The 23,240-nt window shown below is 37.8% G+C and overlaps 1 long non-coding RNA gene across 1 annotated transcript in view; it reads left to right on the top strand.

Annotated features, from left to right (window-relative positions):
• Nucleotides 1-23,240, top strand: part of LOC125089766 (uncharacterized) — a 186,744-nt gene that overhangs the window by 152,616 nt on the left and 10,888 nt on the right. The window contains exon 2 of the long non-coding RNA XR_007124056.1: nucleotides 1,297-1,359. This is a non-coding gene — a long non-coding RNA (uncharacterized LOC125089766). The remainder of the gene's footprint in view (nucleotides 1-1,296; nucleotides 1,360-23,240) is intronic.

Here is a 23,240-nt window from a genome sequence, read left to right as displayed (position 1 = left end):
AGACAAATAAAGTTATTACTCCCAGTAAAAGCAGTAACCAGAGCTTTATGTATATTTGTGTTGGTCCCCCTCTTGCAATTTCCGAGGAGTGCATTACTGGATAGAATCTCTAGATTATGGGATTAACCACTTTCATAGTAAGTGGAAGCAAGTCTGGTTTTTGTTGATGGGGGGTGGTGGTAGTGTAGGAGGAAGAGACATTACCTCATCCCTCCAGGTTACTTCTGCTAACATAGCCCTGAGAAATGGTATACATAAAGCTCAAGGTCTAGCATTCTTGACATACCCAGAAGAATATGCAGGGATGCTCAAGGTCCATGGCAGATTTCTTCTCCCAACTCTTATTGTGCTCTAGTGCTTTTCAAACACTGGGGTGGTCATATTGATAATCCAATAAATTACAACATAAATCTCCCACATCTCCTTCTTTTTGTGCCCCACTTTTATTTGTCAGAAGCAAATTGAATTGGAGAGAAAAGGAACAAGCTTAATTAGTAGAGGCACCAGCTCTGCTTAAAAATATTTTTAGGCCTTTTCAGGCTGGTTAGTAGGCATAGACTTGGTGGATAGTAAAAGAAGCACAAGAGAGAGATCATGGCATCACATTTGTTTTGATATACTGTTGACATCTTGGTTTTGATGCCTTTGACAGAAACAATGCAGGATCCTAAATGAAAGGGATGTATGTGCACACATAGTTGTATACACATTGAAAAATAAAAGCATAATTATTACCAATGGATATTTTAATAACAGATACTTAGTGAATATCTGCTTCAGTCCAGGTACCCTGATGGATGCTATGAATGCAGGGATAAACAAGGTAGATTTGGCTTTTGGTTCAAGAGGCTTGCCATCTAGTGATAGTTTTAGAGGAAAATTCTTATTAATGGGAGACTTAAGTGAAGTTTGTGCAGTAGTTTACCGAGCAGGTCCTTTCATGTTCACTCCTTCATGTGATCCTAAAAATAATCTAGAGATGGCAGTATTATGAATCATTGTGGCCAAAAAATAATGAAACTAATTCTTAGACAAGTAAATGATTTGGCAAAGACTCTACTTTTAGCAAGTAACTGAATCAACACTCACAAAATAGTTATTAGAAATCTAATTTACTCATTCAACAAATATTTTTTGACCTCTGTGAGCGAAGCACTGTGCCATGTACTGAGTGTACAAAGGGGATTGTTATTTGAGCCCCATATGTTCTATAATATCATAAGACACTTTTCGATATTGTTCTGTCAATATTGAATACTTTTTTTCCCTTTACCTAGTAAATTTTCTATCTTCTAGATTGACGATCCTCAACACAGCCTTCCATACCCTCAAATGGCCCCCACCAACTTCTACCTTGTGGTATGTATCACCATTAGAATGATATACTTATGTGTTTATTTCCTAGATTATGGATTTCTAATTAGACTGGATGCTCCCTGAGGGGAGGGGCTGACTGTGTTTACTTTTGTTGGCTATGTCTTATTCAATATGTAGTAGTTTCTGACACATACTATGCATTCAACTAATTGAATGAATTTATGAATGACTTGTAAGATTATCTTAAATACGGTTTATAGTGGTTATTTAATTTTCAGGTTGTGACAGGTATTATTAAGTCTGTTTTTCAGGAGAAGAAAAGTAGATTCAGGGAGTTTAACAGAGGTCCCATAGCTAATAATCCATAGAGCTGGGATTGGAACCTGGTCTACCTGGCATTCAAGTCAGTGTTTCTAACAACCTCACCAAAGATTTTATTCATGTCCTTAAGGGAATAATTTCTCACCAAGTGACTCTTTCTCCCATTTTCTTCTGCATGCAACTTGCAGATTGTCTTTCTCACAGGTCATAGCTTGATCCCCAGCTTTATATTTCCTTTTCTCCTACCTCCTGCTAAACATCCAAACAGCACACAGCAGGAGGTGATCAGGAAGGAAAAGCTGGCAAGGGAAGAATCTGTAATTAAGCAAACAAGCAATGGCAGACAGTATCCACGGGCAGCACCACCTGGACCGTCCTTTTAGCCAATGCAAATGTGACCTTCCAGAGGCCTGGGCATGGGCTGCTAGAGGTTTTAGCTGCCACAGCAGAAATCACTTGGGGGAGAAGTCAGGAGGACTGGAGAGAGATGACTTTGTTACATGGACCACTGTTCCCCAGGCAGGCACTGCAGGCCTGCTCTTCAAAGACCTGCTACTGTTTTGTACGTTCAGAAGCAATTTGGAAAATCCCATCATGTCAACTTTATTTCCTTGCTCTCTAGGGGTACTCGGTGGTTACCCATAAATAATCCCCTCTGAGGCTGAAAGGTACTGTAAGGTGTTCGCTACACTGGGCTTAACTTCAAATGTATAGGAGCCAGAAATGTTAATGAACTTTAATTTATAAAGTTTATCAATTTTTTTTCTAATTATAAAAGAAAGGCACACTCACTATAGAAAAACTTCAAATTACAGACAAGTATCAAGCAAATGAAAAAAAATCTATAATCCAAGTTTTATCTTATATTTATTGCATAATTCATTCCAAGGGTTTTAGGAAATATTCTGAAGTCTGTCTCTTAAATGCTTACTAAGATGTAGTGGCTCCTTAAAGGAGATGGGGCACTTGAAGCATTAGGTATCTTAAGAAGCATTGGCACCCTGTATTATGTTTTCTTCTAAGTCCATTACGTAAAGTAGAATCTTGGTGAGTGAGAGTGCCCTGACTACTCTTGTCAGAGTTCATGGGTTTATAAGCTTCACGTTTATTCAATTTTACTCTCTCCTGGACTTACCACCAAGTCCTTTCCAGAGCTTCCTGCATATTTATACCCTTCAAATAACTGTAAAGCCAACTCTACATGAGAATGTTATTTATTTGGGGATAAGATCTGTGGAAACTCCAAACGGTCAGGAAAGAAAGTCAATGGAAGAAAGAATTGGCAAATGAATGAACAGATGTATGAACGGGTATAATGAATTCTGTTAGACACTCAGTAGGTGCACTTTATCTTTAATTCCCCCCCCCACAATTTACTAAACAGGTATGGAATGCTTTTATGGTAGTTCTCAAACCCGGGGTGATTTTGTCTCCCAGGCGACTTTTTGCGGTATGATATCTGGCATTTTTGTTTTCACGACTAGGGGATGGGTGTGCTACTGGCATCTAGTGGGTGAAAAAAAGGTAGGGACATTGCTAGTCATCCTAATATGTACAGGGTATTCCCCCATACAGCAAAGAATTATCAAATTGTTCATTCCCCAAATGTCAAACCCTGCTTTAGCATAAATCTGGCTGCATTTCACTGGTTTTCTATGGGAGAGTAGGAGAGCAGAGGAGACTGTCAGTGAGCCCAGTGAGTACCTGCAGGTCAAACATGGAGGATTCTTGTGTGCAGATAAGCAAGATCATAAAAGTGACAATAAAACAATGCCATCTTTTCTATTAAGAAAAAAAAATCATCTTCTTTTCTTGGCACAGATGGTCTTAGGCCTGTAAATCTGCCAGTCTTTCAGTAATCACATGAAGAAAATGGATGATTTAAAGCAGTTATAAGGTTTATCTTGCAGAAGGAAAGTGTGGGTGTCTGAGGAAGAATAGTAAACATAAATTCCGTTTTACATCTGAGAAGCAAAGCCATTTAGAGTACAACACAGCTTCCATCTGCACTGTGGCTGAAAGGGAGGTGTGAGATATGGTCAATGATTTTAAATGATTTATGAGGATTTCTGTAAAAGAAATACAAAGGCCTGGGTAAAGCCTGGCCTTCCCGATGTGCCATAATAGAATTTTATACTGTCACAGTCAAATAAAGTCCCATAGTATAGATAGATTGTTACCTTGTATTAATACTTTTTAGTCTGCCTGTCAGAATGCTTTATTCAACACGACAGATTTATATTTCACAAGGAAATGATCTCTAAAGCTCTTCCGTTAATAATTTTTCATTGAGAGAAAAGCTAGATTTCAGTCATTCCACCCATAGATTGAGAAATTTGTCCAGAATGAGCTCTGCACATAAAGTACTTTTTTGGTATTTAAATAAGGAATAGCATTTTAATGCTGTGAAAGAGAACATAGAAAAATGACTCGTCTCTTTACATAAAATTCTACTTTGGTTGTCCTTCAGTTTCCTCTCCATGAAACCAGCTGTTGGTGAGGAATAGCCCTAATAATTTGTGTTGCTCGAGCACACAGCTATTGGTGCATTGTGCTTGCTTGATTTGCATATATGTGCAAGGTGCCCAAACAAAGTACCTAGGGGAAAAGACTTGTAAATAGGAAGATATGCTGTTTGCTTGGGACAAATTTCTTCCTTCCTCTCTTTCTACTCATTCATCAATGCTTTTACTTCCTCAACAAACCATTATGGAGCATCTACAGGGTTCTTAGTACTGTTGTAAGATCAGAGAACAGGAGGGCGAAAAGAAAAAGAATATAAACAACAACAACAAAGGGTCTATTTGTACATCCTGAGCACTGTCCAGGGTGCTGAACTGATGGATGTGTCAAGCTTATAGGAAGGAGAATTTGTATGTAGAGAATGGCATACTGGAAAAGAATAGGATTAAAAATTGGGATCCAGGCTGTTACCCAGTATTATGGATCATCAACTCTGTGACTTTGACTAAAATCTTTAACCCTTTCAATAAGGTTATTTTCCAGATGTAAAGTTGAAGTTCAATGTGAGATTCCAAACTGAAGGAAAGGGTAGCTTCCAACAGACATTTAATTCAGTTCAGTACAATAAGCAATTTATGGAGTAACTACACTGAACTAGGTATATATTGAAAGGTGGTGAAAATGGATACAAAATGGAATAAATCCATGCCATTAAGGAATTAACAAGAAAAATAAATATATGAATTCTTGTTTGACTGTTAAGCTAAAGGAAACCTGTTATCACAACATTTGATGTAACAGAAGAAAGCTTTATGCCTAATTCACTGTGAGCATACGTATGTTTATATGTTTTATGCATATGTACAGAAGCTTATTTATTTATTTATGTATTTATTTATTTAAGAGAGCCTCAGTGAGAGAGGGACAAAGGGATATGAAGAGAGAAAATCTTAAGCAGGCTCTATGCTTAGTTCGGAGCCTGCTGTGGGGCTCAATCTCATGACTCTGAGATCACGACCTGAGCTGAAGTCAAGAGTTGGAGGCTCAACTGACTGAACAACCCAGGTGCCCCAGAAGCTAATTATTTAAATAGACCTTCAGTGAACATTTTCCTCTTGCCTTTTCAGATACACTTTGTACCCTTTACCTCTCTGTTTTGTGCCATAAGAGGCTGACCTGTATACATTATATCCATGGAAAGAAGGAGGATGGAGATGGAGTTAGGGGTATTTAATCCACTGGATCCTTTCTGTGACCTGCTGCAGGCTTGTTCCCTCTTTCAACGAATGTTCTCTGCTAGCATACAATGGCTCTCTATACACAGTCCTGACCTCTTTGAGCAAATCCTCCTGTCTTCTTACCCAGTCAGTAGTAGGGGTCAAAATAGAACTCCAGGGTACTGTAGTATTTTTTACGGGTTCTGTATTCTCTTTCTCACATTTTAAAATAGACTCCTTATTAAAGTCTCCTCAAATTATCTTAATTTTGAAGTGCCATGTTTTTAGCTTGTAGACTTTCTATTTTATATCTACTTCATATCACCTTGCAGTGCTATGTTACTTTAAGCAATCATGTATTGAACATTTATTGTGTGTCAACCAATACAAGTACTATGTAAAATTTCCCTTTTAATTTTCTGATAAGAAATAATAATTTTCTCATTAGAATCTATGTAATTTGGGGTACCTTGGTGGCTCAGTTGGTTAAGTGTCTGCCTTTGGCCCAGATCTTGATCCCAGGGTCTTGGGATCAAGCCCTGTGCTGGGCTCCCACCTCAGCAAGAAGGATTCTCCTTCTTTCTTTCCCTCTGCCTTCTGCCCCCACTCCTGCACTGTCTCTCACTTTCTCTCTCTAATTTAAAAAAAAAAAACTCAAAAAAAAAAAAAAAGAATCTATGCAGTTTTGCCAAGGTCTACAAAGTTCATGATATTTCCATCAGTTTCTGCTCACAATAAAAATGATGTTGCATTATAAGTCTATGGAAAATTTGGGGGCAGTGGAGGCTGATATTGAATGGTAGGCAGGGGCCTAATTATGATTAAGATGATGGTGATCATGATAATGATGACAATATTTGTGGTGGTAATGATGATGATAGAGGTAAAAGACTTTAAAATTTATAGAGCATATGCTGAGCTAAGTGCTTTATGGCGCATCTCATTTAATTTTTAAAATGAACCTATGACATTTTCCGTATAAGTTTCCACAAACTTTTCCCTATACTTCTGCTCGTGTCTTCTTCTCCCACACCTTAGCACTACTCCACTTAACTCCTACTTTTATCAGTATCAAGTAAATTTCTGTCTCTCTTAGAAATTTTCCTCTTAGTCCTTGGACTAAGTCTTCCTCAGGCTTCAGTGAGTCGCTAGGAAGATCTTGCTATGTAGATTGGCCAGGAAACAAATTGAAACATGTTTTGAGAGAGTGGTGGTTGTATTTAAAGTAATTAAAAATTAGGGGTGCCTGGGTGGCTCAGATGGCTGGGTATCTGCCTTCGGCTAGGGTTGTGATCCCAGGGTCCTAGGATCGAGCGTCGCATTGGCTCCCTGCTCCATGGGGAGTCCGCTTCTCCCTCTCTCTCCCCATTCTCTGCCCTGCTTGTGCTCTCTCACTCTCAGTGTCAAATAAAAAAAAAAATCTTAATATAATTAAAAATTAAATAAAATTATTTAAATACCAATGGTGATATTTATATAGATAGCTCTTTAAAAATTGGTATATCACTGACATATAACATTACATTAGTTTTAGGTGTACATGATGATTTGATATGTAGGTAGCTTTTTGTTCAAAAGCTATCACTGTAAAAAATAAATGTCCTTCTAGTACTTCGAGATATGATTGGAAAGACTGAAAAAAACAAACCAAAAAAAAAAAAAAAGGCAAGCCATTGTACTTTATAGCATCTAACTCCATATTTGATGTTCAAATAGAGCCATCCTTCCCATAAATATCCTTACATATTTAGGTCACAGAATATGGGCTTTGAAGTCTCAGCCAGAATGCTAATTTAATTATGTCTATCATTGCAACTAAGTGACCTTTGGTAAGTTATTGAATGTCTCTGAGTCTCAGACTTCATCCCCCAACTAAATCCTACCTCTTAAGACTACTGAGAAGATGAACTAAGTCATTATGTAAAGCACTTAGCACATAACAATAGATCAAAAATAGTGCTGAAAGTTTCTATTTCCAGTTTGAATTTATAATATTAACTATCATGCAGAGGTCAAAAATTAAATAACTTTGGAAATGAACTCAGAAGACACCCCAGCTTTCCCCAGTCTCTGACTGAACTTCTCATGATTGGATTGCTTTGAATGACACAGACACATAACACAATATGAGGCAATGTATGACAGTGGTTAAGGTACCACTTCAGCATGGGACTGGTTGGGTAATCTTGGCCAGATCACTTAAGTCCTGTGCCTCATTTTTCTAATATAGAAAGCAAATATCATGATAGAGCTATGGTTTAGAGTTGCAGTGAAAATTAAATTAGCAAATGCATGTTTAATCTTAGAACATTGCCTAGATCTAATATAAGCTTAATTAAAATTTTTCATTTATTATTACTATTCTTTGCCCCTTTCTTTCCCAGCTAATACAGTGAGAAAAATCATGTTAAATAAAATAAGAACACCTGCCTAAAAATACTGAGGGGGAAAAAAATAACACATATACCTATCAATAAGATCAGAGGCAAAGGGGAGAATGTGTATTTAAGATTAAAAAAAATCTATCTATCTATCTATATATATATATTTAAAGATTTTATCTATTCATTTGAGAGAGAATGAGTGAGAGAGAGTGTGAGAGAGGAGAAGGTCAGAGGGAGAAGCAGACTCCCCAAGGAGCTGGGAGTTCGATGCGGAACTTGATCCTGAAGTCCGGGATCATGGCCTGAGCTGAAGGCAGTAGCTCAACCAACTGAGCCACCCAGACGCCCCAATTTTAAAAATATTTTTCAAGAGTCACTGAGGAAACTCAGATTGACTTTCCAAATTTAATAATAAAGTGATTATTTCATTGTCTATTGACCTGTGGTTATGAGAAAATAATTTAAATTTTCAGAATGTGAGTTATTTCATCAGTATATGGAAATAACACACATCTCAGTATTAAATTAGGTAATGTGTAGGCCTGGAATATTTTTCTGTATTTCTCTACTCTACCACCACTACACTTAATCAGTTTCTTTTATTATTTAGCTCTTGCCTTAGCTATTATTTTCTCCCAATGCCTTTGCTTAGCGGGGAATACGTGAGAGAGTCTGTTGGGAAGTCAAGGAACTGTAGAAAAAGCAGTAAATGTCTGTAGGCAACCCTCGACAAAAGAGGAACAGGGGTCATTGCTTATCTTTTCCTTTCATGCCTCCAGGGACTAATTCTAAACATTCTTTAAGGGGGCCAGTGGGATCATCAGGGCCAACTTGACGATATACTTTTTTCTTGGTTTCCCTTCCTCCTCTATTTTTTTCTCTCTAGTCATGACTCCTGCTTCCCAAGATCAGCTCCCAAATAAGCCACTTGTACACAAGCTCCTATCCCAACCTCTACTGTGGAAGCTAAGATAGAATTCCTTAGATTCAATCAAAATACTGTAGTGGACTTGTTTTGCGAAAAAGATAATCAGGAGTTAACAAATGTAGGCCTTATCTTATGTAATGTTTTTTGTTTGCAAGATGCAAAAGTAGCTCTGGCTATCTGAAGCCCAAAGGGAATTTATAGAAAAGAGATTGGGTGCCACAATACTAAAATTTGCATCTCAGGAAGGTCAACAGCCTGGAGAACTCTTGGAACATTAGGAGCAGAAATTTATGGAGCATGTCTTTCAAGTATCACCCTGAGGTGCCTCAGAAGCAACTGTTCCTGTCTCTAAGTCGTACTTAAGAAGGGAAAACTGTCGACTGCAGATCCCTGTATCTAGCAGTAGGTTCCCTTATTTTAGCCCCCAAAGGATTCTAGAACCGCAGAAAGGCAAAATGCAAAGGTCAAGATTGTGGGCAGATATAATGCCTAACTCAGTTGTAAATCCCACATTCCTTGTTTCTTACTTTATGACTTTCAGCCCATCTCTCTCCCTGTCCAGTGATTTCTGGAAGAGGGGTATATGCAACCAAGTTAACTTTCTGTTATCTATCAGCTATGACTTATTTTTAAAATATGGCCTGTAATTTTCTTCTTGCTGGGTCACAGGTATTCTAGTCCTAACATCTTTTTCTCCGCCTTAGTAGCTATTTATGCTTGAAATCTTCTGATGTCATTTTATTTGACTACTGAAAACTCAACTGACATACCCATAATGGCTGTAGTTTGCAATTAAAAAATTACACACTACATACATACAAGTGGGGAATTGATAGCTAGGGGACAATGATGACTGAGCATATATGTATACAGAATTCAGAAATTCCATGAATTAATAAGTGAATGAATGAGCCCTAGTATGTGGCCCTATTGTTTGTAAGGGGATTGGTGTTTGAGAAGGTCAATATTATTGTTTATCAATTTCTCCAGCTTTTTCCAAATTCTATCCTAAAAGACCATTAGAATACAAATTATATTGTTCCTTTCATCCTTAGCATTTACTGAGAGTTAAGGTGATAGCAAATTGAATAATATGAAAATGCCTTCCATAAAACTGTAATTAAGTATATTATGACTTGGTTGACTCCATGTCTTCAAAAGGAAATCCAAACAGTGGCTGTATTAACTAAAAACAAAAACAAAAACAAAACACAAAAACAAAACAACAAAAAAACCATGTAGAAAGTACCCACTTTCATTTCTTTCAACATTTATTAAACAATTCCTATTCATCAGACCTCCTCCCATGATAGTAACATCATTGTATTTGTTATTGCCTTCCTTGAACCAACCGCAGTGCGTGCCATACTGAAGAAGGGCCCTTTCCTTTGCTTCTAGAATCATCCCCTGTACTATGTTTCTCTTTTCTTCTTTATTCTTGGCTCCTATGGCCCCTACTTTCATCACATTAATTTCTTTAGATAGATTCAGAGGATGCTTCCTATCAAAAAAAAAAAAAGGTGGTGGATGGAGATTTATGTGCTTAAAAATATTCATTTTTTTTCTTCTTGTTTTTTTGAATTAGCAATTAGAAAATATAGAGGAACTTTTTTCCCCCCCAAAGCAGGACCTGATATTAATTCTGGTTCTGAATGTGTTCATTCCTTCTGCTCTTTTTGATTAACTTACCACAGGTTTATGTCTCATTTTACCTATGCTTTCATTTACAGACTTCTCATGCCCCTTTGAAGCCAGATGGAGCATAAATCTTAAATCAATAAATAAGTAAAACATATGATAAATGATCACTATCATGGTTAGTTTATACCATAAAAGTGAATTCAATAAGCGTATAAATATACGTGAATTCTGAAATAAAATTCCATCTGCTTTTATAGGAAAAAAACACACATTAATTTTATACCATAACATGTTATACTGTGCAAATTCAATTCAGTGATAGAAATAAAGTAAGTATATAAACATGTGGAAAGCTCAAATTATCTTCCTGCTTCTGCCAAATTAAAAAAAATTATTTTATTTTATTTTTTGCAATAATATGCATTTAACTGAGTTAGATTTTAAAGTCCGGAACTGGCAGATTTCCCCAGAGTTGCATCAGATATTAGAATCAAGGGTTATTAACATTACAAAGAGCACCACTGTCCTACAGTGTCTCCTTTATCATTTTGAGCAGCTGCCTCAAGGCAACGCATTTAACCTTGGGAAATGTGATAGAAAATCTGGATAGTCAAAACCTGCCAGTAGATTCCCTCACCTGGGATCTACTGTAAAGCTTTATTTAGCTACAGCACGGGAAAAGGATGAAACTCTTATTATCATTTGGATGTTTATCATTTCCATTCATCCCTTCTAAATCCCTTGCAAACTGTTGCTTTTACTTATAAGCAGTGATATTCCATTTACTGGTAGGACATTTGTTTTCCCCACTGAGAATGTAAACAAAGGTCTCCTGAGACATATGTGGTGAATATTTTTAAATAGGTGTCTAGATTATTTCCTTCCAGGTGTTTTAGAGTAAGACTCGAACTTTGACGTGTGTGTGTGTGTGTAGAATTTTAGTTTATTTTATATTTTGGCTGAAAAAGGCTGTTGTTTACATGATTACTTGCTTCAAGTTAGAAAGCCAGTGGAAGCAGGGCTGGTTGACTAGACAATGAAGAGGCATGCTCGAAAATGACTGGTGGCATAACCATGGACATAAATCTTTTTTTTTTTTTTAATTTTTTTATTTTTTTCAGCATAACAGTATTCATTATTTTTGCACCACACCCAGTGCTCCATGCAATCCGTGCCCTCTACAATACCCACCACCTGGTGCCCCCAACCTCCCACCCCCCACCCCTTCAAAATTCTCAGATCGTTTTTCAGAGTCCATAGTCTCTCATGGTTCACCTCCCCTTCCAATTTCCCTCAACTCCCTTCTCCTCTCCATCTCCCCTTGTCCTCCATGCTATTTGTTATGCTCCACAAATAAGTGAAACCATATGATAATTGACTCTCTCTGCTTGACTTATTTCACTCAGCATAATCTCTTCCAGTCCCGACCATGGACATAAATCTTTAAAAAGCAAACTTGGCAAAATTTCTGGAAAAACTTAAAACCTTTTATAGCTTTGATCCAGTAATTTCAGTTCTGGGAGTCTACCCTATGGAGATACTATTGTTTATGAAGAGAATGGGCTATTATTTTATGCCTTGTGCGGTCATCTCTTTTGATTCTTAAAACAACTCTGTGAATTCAATATTGCACATGAGGAAACTGAGGCACAGAGAGTTTTAACAGCTTTGAGATATCCCACAGATAGGAAATGAAGAATCAGGTCTTCAGCCTTCAGGATCTAACTAACATCTGTGTTTAAACACAAAAATCACTGAATGTTGTGCAACATTTTATCTCCTAAAGTATTAGTTGCCATTGTATTTATGGTGATTCAAAAGTTTAAAAAATAAATAAATAAAGAGAATGGTTAAGTAAATTATACTATGTAAAATTATATAAACAAAGTTCGTTTATTGACAGCTTTAAAAAAAAAATAATCCTAAATGTAAATATAGCACAAAAACATATTTATTTAAGCTACAAATTGGAAAAGAAAAATCAAAATGTCAATAGGGATTATATTTAAGTTGTGAAAATATGTTTGAGTATCTTTTTTCTATTTTTTCTATTATAATGAGTATATTGTTACAGAGATAATAAATATATTTTTAAACATTGACATTTTAAAAAATACCTGTCAAGGACATTGGAAACATGTTTTTATCTTTATTAAGTTGAAAATCCTCTACTTTGATTTATAGGTCACTCTATACTTGAAAAAAAAAAGAGAAAATATTGACTTTCATTTTCATTTTCAGTTGGTATACCAAGAATCATAGGACATTCTGATACCAGGGTCAATGTACTAACCTATCTGGAAGGTTAGAGAAAGAACAAACTTTGTGTTGGATCACAGAGGCTTAGATTTACAAAAATTTCAGGTTATGTATACTTAGTGACATCTGGTGTCACAATTCATGCTAAATCTGGAGTTAAAAAAATACTTTATTGTTTCCATTTTAAGATCATGGTTATTTGTATCCATGATCTGTTTACTCAAACACCACCATTTGAGTGTAATTGCTCACCTAAGAAAATTAAGAAAGAATGCATTATTTTGTATTTAATTCACAATAAAATTTGCAAGCTCTAGCATTTGCTCTATGAAACTGATAGAGCAACCTGATCGATTAGCCAATTTATAGTATATTTTATGGCAGTTCCATTGAAAGAAAAACTACATTTTTTAGGCAGATGAAAATTCCTCACCTTGAGTGGTGTATCTCTGATCTTCAAGTTTGAGGTTTAATTTGACTCTGTATATTTCATCAGGCCCCATATTACAGATCCGGTTTTCTCACTTCCAAGCTCAAACCTTATCTCTTCTTTCTGATATGGAGAGATTTATCTACTAAAGGCTGATCTATCCTGCCCCCATCAGAAATCTTATTTTTTTTTTCCAATTCTGATTCTATTTCTCCCAGTATGGATCATGTTTCTCATTATTTTGCCTGCCAAATTGATGAAGTTCAGAACCTAGGTGAGGTTCGGTGGGCTGAAGTCCGGAGCCGATGACCAAGAAAGAATTCTTGAGACCTCTTTGGTGCAAAATGGTGGTTTATTAAAGCACAGGGACAGGACCCGTGGGCAGAAAGAGCTGTTGCCCAGGGTTGTGAGGGATGGCAGGGTATGTACCCTGCGATTGGGGGAAGGTGAGGGAAAGGAAGGTTTCAACGGAGTTTTCATGTGCTAAAGAGGGCCTACAAGGTGCCGGGACACCGGGACACCGGAGGTCTTGGGGCTTGATCAATGTTGTCTTTTGGCAAGCCATTAACATCAAGATAGTTGGGAGATTCCTGTCTTGCAGGATTGTGATCTCTGCAAGTTATCTATTTGTTTCTCATTTATGGTGGTCAGGGGTGCCTGAGGAATGCTACACATATTACCAAAGGGGGTGGATGGAGAGGGGGTACAGTGTGCCAGCTTTTGCTTTGTCCTCAGTCAGCCTCCTGCTCCCTCATCAAAATTAAGGCTTAAGAAAGCTCTGGCTGGTTTTTCTTTTTTAGAGATCAGTGCTGTCCAATAGAACTTTCCGCAGTGGTGCAAATGTTCTAACATTCATGCTGTCCAGTATGGGTAGCCACTAGCTACATGTGGTGAACACTTGAAATGTGGCTCAAGCAATGAGGAACTGGATTTTTAATTTTATTTAATTTTAATTTAGTTAAATGAAAGTAACCTAATGTGGCTAGTGGCTGCCATATTAGGTGGTACAGATTTAGTATATCTTTGTAGGTTAATAAAATCCTAATTTATTATTATGTTTAGAGAGAAAAGGGAGCACACTGGAACATTAATTTATTTTCATATTCCATTGATTGTGTCCTCCTCTTTCTACAGCATTTCCATCATTTCTCCTTTCTTTTGTTCTATTGCTCTTCCCTCCTTCCCTCTTGACAAGGTCTTTGACACTTGTTTAGCAGTGTGGGAATAGGAGATCTTGAGGGCATATGGAAGAAAGGGTGCCGGCTCACAAAAACAAATGGAGGGAACTGAGTACGAGAGAAAGCTCAAAACTTTCCTTCTCTTTTAATCAACTCCACTTTCTAATAGGAGGAATTCTGTCCAAGGACAAAATAATATAAGTTTGACAGGAGTATCCTCTAAGGTATGTGATATTCATGAAGCCAGACCAGCTAATAAATTCTCTTCATTGTGTAAGCTAGTTTGAAATTGGTTTCTATCAACTAAAAAGTTCTCCCTAATTCAAAAGGTTAGCATGAAGATCATTTGAATGATACATGTGAAATAGTGTGGCACTATGATTACTTAAAAGGTACTATTTTTTTTTCTCTTGAATTTCATCTGGTACCATGCATAGTGATATGTTCTTTTACTGCATCCATTCACCCAGCACATTCATGGAAATCCTGTGATTTTCATATCTTCAGAAAAGAAATTTACTGTAGAGCCCATGGTGCTTCCAGATGCTCTTCCCACTAGTTCTCTTAAATACTCTGATAGGTGCAAGTTGTTTTTAGATTTCATTAAGTGCACCATTGATGTTTTCCTTTGGCTTGATGCCACGTGACAGGCCACAAGACCTGCTTCAGTTTGGTGGTTTTCACACTGGGCACAGCTGTTGGTATCTCTTTGCCTTCATTTCAAGAGGGTCCGATGCTACTGGCAAGACATCAGAAGGTGAGCAAGAGAGTAACTGGGGTTTCTCTTTAGCAGAGGAGATGCGGAAAGATCATCTCCCAGGCCATTTCTCCACCCCAGCTGTATTTTAGGCAATTCTTCTATTTCACTGATGAAAAGTCATATTTTTTTTTTCTTTATTTCTCCTATTCACACGCCCCAGTGCATAGAGGGGAGGCTGAATTGTTTCATTTTTATTACATTACTTGCTGTCGTAGCACAATACTGCACTTGAAGTTACAGCACAAAGAGACAGCTGTTACAGAGAAGGCATATGCCCTGCCTGCTGGGAACAGACTCTCCAGATTCATCCCTGCGCTGTGGACCGTGAATCAACTTATTAGTCTTTTCTAGAAGGCAAACGCAAGTGGAAGGGCTATCCTCTTCAGTTGTTCAGTTGACTGATGCTTGTCTCAGTAGTGATTTGGAATTGTAGGGTGGCAACCAAGAGAAACTGAAATGAGACTACTCACAGGCAAGCGTGGGATATTGGAAGGTCCCAAAAGGGTCAGGGGAATGATACAATACAAGAGGAACAGGGAATAAATGTAAAAGTCCTTCAAGTAAGTAAAAAATAAATAATTAGGATTGATGAGGGAACAGAAGGCAAGCTAAGGACAAAGCAGAAGCTGACAGCCTCCCCCCGCCCCCACCATGAGATAAATGTGCCATTCCTCAGGCACTCCTGGCTGCCTGAAAGGAAAAACAATTAACTTGTAGAGATCACAGTCCTGTAAGACAGGAGTCTCCCTCAGTTTACTTGCAAAGGCCGTAGCAATAGCTTCCAGAAGGGAATGTAAATACAATTAAATGTCCTTATAATCTGCAGCCCATTGACAGATACTTGAAGCAGGGAGAGTATAATGTTCCTCCAGGAAGTTCCCAACTATCTTCATGTTAATACCTTGCTAGAGGTAAAAACAACCTTAACCGGATCATGGCAAGGCCTCTGGTATCCTGTGTGTCTTCTTTAACATATGAAAATTCTTTGAAACCTCCCTTTTTCCTTACCTCCCCCAACCCTATAGTATTTAATCAGCCACCCCTCACAACCTCAGTGCAGCAGCCCTTTCTGCCCACAGGTCCCATCCCTGTGCTTTAATAAGCCACCATTTGCACCAAAGACCTCTCAAGAATTCCTTCTTCCTCTTCTTCTTTTTTTTTTCTATTTTAAAAAATTATTTATTTATTTATTATTAACATATAATGTATTATTTGTTTCAGGGGTACAGGTCCGTAAATCATCAGTCTTACACAATTCACAGCATTCACCATAGCACATACCCTCCCCAATGTCCATCATCCAGCCACCCCATCCCTCCCACCCTGCTCCTCTTCAGCAACCCTCAGTTTGTTTCCTGAGATTAAGAGTCTCTTATGGTTTGTCTCCCTCTCTGGTTTTGTCTTGTTTCATTTTTCCCTCCCTTCCCCTAAGATCCTCTGTCTTGTTTCTTAAATTCCTCATATCAGTGAGATCATATGATATTTGTCTTTCTCTGATTGACTTATTTCACTTAGTGTAATACCCTCTAGTTTCATCTACGTCTTTGCAAATGGCAACATTTCATCTTTTTGATGGCTGCATAGTATTCGTGTGTGTGTGTGTGTGTGTGTGTGTGTGTGTGTGTGTACACATACCACATCTTCTTTGTCCGTTCATCTGTTGATGGACATCTAGGCTCTTTCCATAGTTTGGCTTTTGTGGACATTGTTGCTATCAACATTATGAGTGCATGTGCCCCTTTGGATCACTACATTTGTATCTTTAGGGTAAATACCCAGTAGTGCAGTTGCTGGGTCGTAGGGTAGCTCTATTTTCAAATTTTTGAGATTGGTTGTTGGCTCTGGACCTCACCTCACAGATATCCCAAAACCACATCAGGATGCGGAGATAAAATTTATAAATGTTTATATATTTGAGAAAAAGAGCGCACAAGAAAGCACATGAGCAGTGGGGAGTGGTAGAGGGAGAAGCAGACTCCCTGCTGAGCAATGAGCTAGAAATGGGGCTGTATTCTAGGGCCCCTGGGATTAGGACCTGAGCTGAAGGCAGACGCTTAACTGACTGAGCTACCTAGGTGCCCCTGTAATGCTTAAAGTTTACTATGAACTATTCAGTGCTAGGTGATTTGCTAAAATAATCTTATTGACTCATCATGATAATTTCATGAAATAGGTATTATTAATCCCATTTTATATACAAATTAACTGAGGCTAAGAGTAGATAAAAATTTAACCATGTGAATAAAGAAATGGATTCAAACCCAGGGATATCTGACCACAAGCCTGTCACTTTAATCTGCATTGTGATGCACTATGGAAGGTAGCGGGTGTATCAATGGTAACTAGCAAGGCTCCCAACTGGTCCTTTTTGGGCGTCAAGCTCTGATCTCAGCTCCATGATCTCCATGCTTCCTATCCCAGTCTCATATCTCTTTTCTCTGTGAGCTTCACTTTTTCTTCTTTTGTTTGCTTCTAACTTCATTGTCTAATTTGAAGGAGCATTTGGATACTTGGAGTTGGAAGAGGACATTGCAAAATACTTTAAAGAGTTGGGACATGATGGATGGAAGGATGTTGGTGGTATTTGGGAAAATTGGCAAGAGCTTGATTAATTTAGCGGTGGGGAGATTGGACTATTTAAAGTGAGTAAAGAATGATAACGAAAACCAAAATATTTTAAGTTACAAATGTCTTTTCTTGGTTACTCACTATAAATAAATATTGGTTATTTTGGGGGGGTGTTAATAATTACTCAAATAATATTATTGTGCCATCTGAAATTAGTTTTCCTAAAGTATTTTTTAAGATTTTATTATGGACATGAAAAAAATATTTATTTTTAGGTTTTATTTATTTATTTGGCATAATGTGGAAAATAATCAGACTGGTGAGAAACCAAGTGACATTCGGAGGAGTGGGAGAACTCAGATGGATTTTATGCCAGCGGACCTAGATCTCATGCTCAAAGTTCTGGGTCCCTGGCAACCGGGTTATAGGGATTTTATAGGGGTCTGCAAGCAGTCAGGTTCCAAGGGCTCTGCTGACTGCTGGTGGGTGGGTTTAACCTGGGGGAGCGGAGGGGGTGGGCAGGGGAGGCTGCTTTAGGCGGGAACAGTAGTGCAGGAAGCCTTTGGCGGGAAGCCTGTTTACAGAAGCCGAAGTGGCTGGTTATCTCTTGCTCGCAGTAGGGCTTCTGGTTATCTCTAGCTTACTGTTAGTAACTTCCATTTTCTGGTGCCTTCTGATCTGGGCCTGTTCTGGGTAATTTTCCTCTTCAGGCACAGGAGAGAGAGACAGAGAGAAAGAGACAGAACACAAGCAGGAGGCTGTAGGCTGGAGATGGGGAAGTAGGCACCCCCCTGAACAGGGAGCCCAAGATGGGGTTGGATCCCTGCACCGTGGGATCATGACCTGAGCCCAAGACAGACATGCAACAGACTGAGGCACCCAGGCGCCCATGAAAAAAGCAATTTATTGCAGCAGTGAAGACATACCCGTGTGTGAGGGCAGCTCTGCTGGGAGTGATTCAGGGGGAAAAGTGGCTCAGGATTTGTTCCTTTATTGTGATTATTTTGGGGGAAGAGGTAATTTCTTATTTTAGAAGCAAACCATTCAGTTTTTCAATTTCTCGATCTCTGTAAGAGTAAATGTTGTCAACTTTCAGAGTGTGTTTGATTTCAGATGAATATCCTGAAGCTTTGGAATTGAAGTTAAAAAGTACTTTTTGTGGACAAAAGATCTTGTTTTCCTGTTTTTTAAAAAAGTTGAGGTGGAATTCACATAACATAAAATTCACCTTTTTAACCATTTTAAAGTACAATTCATTGGCTTTTGGCATATTTACAATGTTGTACAACCACCATTACCACCTAATTTCAGAAAATTTTCCTGTCCCCAACAAGAAACCCCATACTTATCAAGCAGTCATTCTCCATTCTCCCACCGCCAGCCCCTGGGAACCATTTATTTGCTTTCTCTATGAGTTTGCTTACTTAAGATTATTCATATAAATGGAATTATCTAATATGTGGCCTTTTGTATTTTGTTTCTTTTACTTACCATGTTTTTAAAGTTCATCAATGTTGTAGTATGTAGTTTTGTGCTTTAACGGGGTTGAGGAAGTCAAACTTTTCAACATAGGTGCAGAACTAACAGCACTGATTTTCATGTGATCTTGGATATAGTTAGGCATTTTCTTATTTCTTTCATAGCACCCATGCCCATCCAAAAACACTATTTATTATATTTTTAATAAATAGAGGGAGATGCTTATCATACAAACTTAAATATTCTCCCCACTAGAATAAGAAGGAGTAAAGAAATAAATATTGAATGATCACTGAAGAATAAAAGATAAGAGAAATTCAATGTAACAGAAATTCAAGATAAACATATACATTGCAGCTGAGGCTAAGACTTATAATTGTAGTTTGAGCTTCCCGGAAGACAGTGGACAAGGGAGCACATACCCCTGCCATCTGATGATGTTGCCGACCTAATCTGTACCAGGAGTACAATATGTAGATGCTCATATGAGCAATGCTGAATCACTTCATGGAAAATGTCCTCAAAAGTACAAACATGTTCTTACCTCAGCTGCCACAGGTATAATTTGCCTTGACCCATCTATCTGGTTGTCTGCTGCCCACTTAAGCTTTTTCATCGGTTGAGGGATTTTTGTGATTGCTTCCCTTTGCCAGGACACTATCTCAACCCCAAACCATATCCCACACCTTGGGTTGATGGGTCGCATTCTCCAGAGTTCACCGGACTGGTAATAAGCAAGTTTTGTTTCATTCAGTTTTGTTTTGTACGTTTACTATGTAAACTGTGCTAATGAAAGAAGCTGAGAAAGTGATACTAGAATCAGTAATGACAGGGGTTCTTGTCCAGGAACAGTTGGTATTTAGTGAGAGATAGCAACATTTAAACAAACTAGAACCGTGCATCCTAGTAAGGGGCCACTGTATACACAGAGTAAGGAGTCATGGAGAGACAGAGTGTGCTCAGTAGAGAGGGCCATCTAACCTCGTTCCTTTCATCTGTGCCAAGTCAGGTTCACTGAGGACCACCTTTTTGTTTGCTCACCAGACTTGTGACTGACTCTCTCCCCTTTGTTCCAGTCACTGGGTTTGTAGTCCAGCTTTTGTAGAATGATCTCAGTATTCCTCATGTAGTTTAGCATAGACATCCCTTTACATTAGTCACTAACTCAGATGCTCATCTTCTCTTTAGTTTTCCTGGTGCACCTCTGCCATTTTTTTCCATTGGAACTCTTCCTCCAGCCTGTTTTCATGTCCAGAATAATCAACATAGAGCCAGACATATTTTAGATTCCCAACAAAACATTCTTTATTAAATGAGTATGTTAGCAGTTAGTGTAGTGTTTAAATGGTTGTTCTCTGGAATCATTGGGTTCCATACCTGGCTCTATTATTTGTCAGCTACTAGTTGGTGACCTTGGCAAGTTATTTAGCTTTTCTAAGCTTCAAGGGCTTCATCTGTAAAATCAGGATAAAAATCGCCTTTTTATAAAGCACAGGGCTATGCTAGCATTCAATATGATTTGCACATCAAATGCCTGGTGTATAGTAAATGCTTAATAAATATTTGCTACAACTCAACATGTATATTTGCAACTCCTCTTGAAATTCTCTGGACTATATGTTCACTCTCTTGGGACATGAGAGGCTCTTCTATGGTAAAATTCATTATATATAAGTTTTTGGTCAGCAGCAGGATTTAATGTTTTTTCTTTAGTTAAATTTTTATTTATATTTACCTGGGATAATGGAATTCTAGCAGTGTTTCTCTTGTTGTTATGAAAATACAATAAGCAAATGAAATTATATACTTATTCAACAATTACATATTGAACATTTGTTATGTGGTAGGCACAGTGTGGTTACCCAAGATACAACCATGCATAATATAGACAAAAAAAAAAAACTTCTGCCCTCTTGGATCTTAGATCCCAGTACTTTCTATAGCTAACATGTGTAAAGGGCTTATTATGTGCCAGGAATTTCCCAAAGCTCTTTATAAATATCACTCCATTTATGATAACACTTATATGTGGAATCTAAAAAAAAAAAGAAAGAAAGAAAGAAAAAGAAACATTAAAAAAAGCCCAGAGTAAATGGTGGTTATCTGGGGGTGGGTGTGGGGGTTAAGATTAGTAATGTTTAAGGGTACAAACTTATAACAAATACTAAAATAGCCATAAAGACTTAATGTACAGTATATTGAACATAGACAAAAATATTGTATTTTAAATATGTAATAAGGTTAATATCATTACAATGGCAACCATATTACGATGTGTAAGTGTATCGAGATAGCAGGATGTACACTTTACATGTACACAATATGACAGATTTATAGAATAAAATATATTACCTCATTATGAAGGAGATTATATTATTCTCCCCATTTTCACAAATAGGGAAACTGAAACACAGACCAAGCATTGTGTCCAAGATCCATTGTGATGCTGTGAGTGACAGTTGAGAATTTAACTCAGGCAGTTTGGTTCCAGGGCCATGCTTTTATGCTATTATTCTATGTACATGACTTACAGCAGTCAGATTTGCTGAAAAGGCAAATAGGGGGAAAATAAGACAGCTTTTTGCTTAACTAATGTTGACCATCATCAATTTGATTATCAAAGGGTAAACTAGACTAGAGAATTGAAAGAAGAAAGAAAGCCCTTATAATCAACACAGTTAGAGAGTACTTGGCTTAAAAAAAAAAAGTTAAAAGCCATAAACATCTTGGCTCTTTCTTCAGTGCCTCTGAAAGACAGTTAAAATAAAATTCCAATAATGTTATTTTTAAAAGGGTAGAAAAGCTCTCCAGAAAGCACTAAGTACTGTGTGAGAATGGAGGGGACCATTAAGATAACTGCCCCAGATGTCAATTTGCATCTGAGAAAAGGTTTTCAATACACAATTGTCTTCTGGAGACTTCTTCTCTACTAGGTTACATCATCTATGAGCTTTGTGATGGGAAAAAGCCTCCAAGCTGCAAAGATAGGATTTAGCCCACAATGGAGTCTCCATCCTTTATTTCCATGCAAACCTTATTAATTATCCATGTGAATCACATACAAATACACAGCAGAATGACTAGGCCGATTACGTGCTTGGTATGTTTATCTTATATTTTTATTTTAAGTAAATTTTAGATAAAAACATTTTACTGAAAGACAAAGCAATCACATTTTATGACAGTTGTATTTCAACCCATTCCCCAAATGATATTCTTCCCACCTTTCCTGCCAATGTAAGTCATTCCATCATTTAGAAAAAAACATTAGAAATAAGTTTTATTGTAATATGTCATGTGATGTAATTCTTTCCCCACTATCCCACACCTTTACTTTGCACCAGCCTCTCCGTGTTTATTGCATATTTATTACTCCACCATTTTAAATGTCATGCTCAAGTCTTGCTTAATCAAGGAAAACATTCCTGACAAGTTCAGGTCCAGGTACAGTTTTTTTCTTTGAACTCTTTTTGTATGATTGTCTAGGTTTCTTAACAACCAGATGAGCAAGTCTAATGGGAGGTGTTAAAAAAATAATTCACCCGAGTAAATTTGAAGATCAAATTGGTTTTATTAAACAATTCATGAATCAGGCAGCATCCCAACTAGCAAATAGAAAAGAGCTCCTCCAAACTGCAAAAAGGGAAAGCTTTTTCAAGGTGCAGAGGGGATGGAAAAAGGAAATTATTAGCAAGGAATGCATTGTTTCAGGCAAGGTTGGTCCCCTTCCTGAGGGCAATGAAAGGGGTTCATTGGGCAGGTTATGTTCACTAGTGCCAACCAGGTAATTCCATGTTGACTGGTTAAGAAGGTTACATTCCAGGGTGCTTGGGTGACTTAGTCAGTTGGGCCGCTGCCTTTGGCTCAGGTCATGATCCCAGGGTCCTGGGATCGAGCCCTGCATCAGGCTTCTTGGTCAGCAGGGAGCCTGCTTCTTAAGGAAAAAAAAAAAGGTTACATTCCTAGGGGGTTGAAACTGCAGTTAGGGGAGGTATTAAGTCCTGGTTTGCTGACTTCGGGTTTAGCACAACTGACTCCATTTTGGGCTCCTTGTCTCCTTTTAACAGGGGGAAAGCTGTTGTAAAGCATAGGTAAATGCAAATGTAAGGTAGGCAGCTTAGCTTATCATCAAGGAATTAAGACAAATGCATGCAAAAAGTTTTCAAAAATGCACTTGATTTAGTTACACACTTGTGTCTTGGAGGCAAGTTAGAGACCAGAAAGGTAGCATGTATAAAGATGCTTCCAGGAATTGGGATGGCAGGTGGTAGGGATTCTGGTTTCAATCCAATTCA

Source organism: Lutra lutra, chromosome 17 (genome assembly GCF_902655055.1).
Source record: "Lutra lutra chromosome 17, mLutLut1.2, whole genome shotgun sequence".
NCBI classification, from domain to species: Eukaryota; Metazoa; Chordata; class Mammalia; order Carnivora; family Mustelidae; genus Lutra; species Lutra lutra.
Note: the sequence above shows the minus strand (reverse complement) of the source record. Positions and strands in the feature narration are given on the sequence as shown.